Genomic DNA, 2,208 nt, shown 5'->3' with positions numbered 1-2,208 from the left:
TTTTTCCCCCCCACTCAATCGAACACTCGGGGTCATACCCTACCGGCGTCGTCCCTTGAGCGCCCTAAGTGCTCAAAATTGTCAAACTTTGATGGGCCCTAACTTGGAATCTGTGGCACCTGTGAACAATCCATTTGAACCTACAGGGCCACGAGAGGGGTCCCTACAAAAGCCTATCTTGGTATTTCAAGTTTCCCTATGGTTTTATTAGGGCAGCAATTTTTCGGTTGGTGAAAAAATCGTCAGTCTCACTCAATGGAATGTTGTCGCCTGGTCGATTTCTCGTTCAGCTCATCGCGATGATGAACCATCAGCTCCAACATGTCCAGTTAGGCATAATTACCCTACGCATGCTCCTACTTTGCCCCCCCCACTCAATCCGATGCTCGGAGTCATACCCTACGCATGTGACATCCATGAAGGGATATGAAGGGATATTTTGTAAACAATCAGAAACCTTTAATGATAATCAAGTTGAAGCCTTGAGATTTATGCAATATGGTTCAAGTCCAAAACCGTACCCTGAGAGCATTTTGATTTTACTTATGTCTTGTGTATTATAATAAAGACCAATTTGCCACTGTGACATCTTCATATGAGAGAAAAGCTTCATTTTATCTCAATACAGTTGTACCTGTTTCATTATTAGAAAATATAAATATACAAAGATCTGTTATTAGTATCCTCTAGATTATGGATTTGAATTGATGTTCTCAATTAGTTATTATCTGTTTAGCTTTTCTTCATAAGGTACAACCTTCTGGTGGTTATCATATGAGGACAACCATCCATGACTTTCAAAGTAATTGATATTTATTCCTACACCTCACACTCACAAGATTCATAATAAAATGACATTTATGATTCATCAAATGCTGACAAAGTCTAATCAAAGTTCAACTTCAAGATGTATACAACATATCATATTCAACTTCAAGATGCATACAACTTACCATATTCAAGCTCATGCCAACCACCACTTGGATATTGTTATATGTCGATTAAAGTACAATATATGTAATAAAACCATATAGTCTTACAAAAAAGCCATCATAGACCATCTATGTCGATTAAAGTACAATTCATTTGTAACAGGGGCACACTCACAATCTGAAGTTGCAAAGCCTTGTGGGAAGCATCAAATTAGAAATTTATTAATCTGACTCATACTACTGTCAAAAGCATCAAAGATGCTACTGCTAGAGAACACCATGCTCCATTGTGGAGAGAATATTAGGTGCATCTGATGTCAGCATCTGAAAATGAAACAATGTTATTCAATTGCCAAAATCTAACTGACTTTATTTTATAAACCATTAATGAATAAAAATAGACAAGGTTACCTGAGTGAAAGTTCGATGACCACTTTGACTAGTAGGTGTTGATGTTGAAGGCCCAACATTAACCTATTTACCTGACTATCAATGTCAAATGTTTGATTCAATAGATCATCTGTCATGACAATTTGATCCATTGCAGATGTGTCCTGGCCACATGCATTTGAATCATCTTCATGATAATAAATACAACAAGACCCACAATTTAATCTCATTAATGCACAAAGGAATATGTACCATCACCAAGAGAGGGTCTCGTCAACAACGAATGATCTAGCATGAACCTGTATTTTTAAGAATTGTTAGTCTACACATAAAATGCATGGATGAACATAACGGATTTATGATAATCATTTCAACTGAAATGCATGATAATAAATGAAAAGGTGGGATCATATACCATAAAAATACGTCCCTTCGAATTATATCAACAGAACCCACTATGTTGACACAAAAATCATAATGTGATACTATTGTATATCATCAAAAAATACCTTCATGAGCATAAAGGTTATGTGATAATTATATCATAAAAAATTATCAAATAGTGTTCTCTAATAACAAAAATTGTAAAGCTCATCAAATGCATGATAATAAGTCGTGTTGCAAAAATACGTCCCTTCCAATTATATCGAGTGTACTCGCTATGTGCATGCAAAAACCGTGTTGCCAAAAAAAAATGTTCATCAATAGACCTGCATTTTGAGCACATCCTTAATATACACGTAACAAAATTGAACATTAAGGTTTAATGATCAATGTTTGAAATGAAATGCATGATAAAAAAATAAGGCACCATTAAAGACCTACTACTCAAGTGTGCTTGAAGGGTCATCTCTTTGTTTAAGAGTATCCAGTATTGCTTCATGAT

The sequence above is a fragment of the Cryptomeria japonica genome, chromosome 1 (genome assembly GCF_030272615.1).
Source record: "Cryptomeria japonica chromosome 1, Sugi_1.0, whole genome shotgun sequence".
NCBI classification, from domain to species: Eukaryota; Viridiplantae; Streptophyta; class Pinopsida; order Cupressales; family Cupressaceae; genus Cryptomeria; species Cryptomeria japonica.
The sequence above is the reverse complement of the archived record's forward strand: the minus strand, read 5'-3'. Positions refer to the sequence as shown.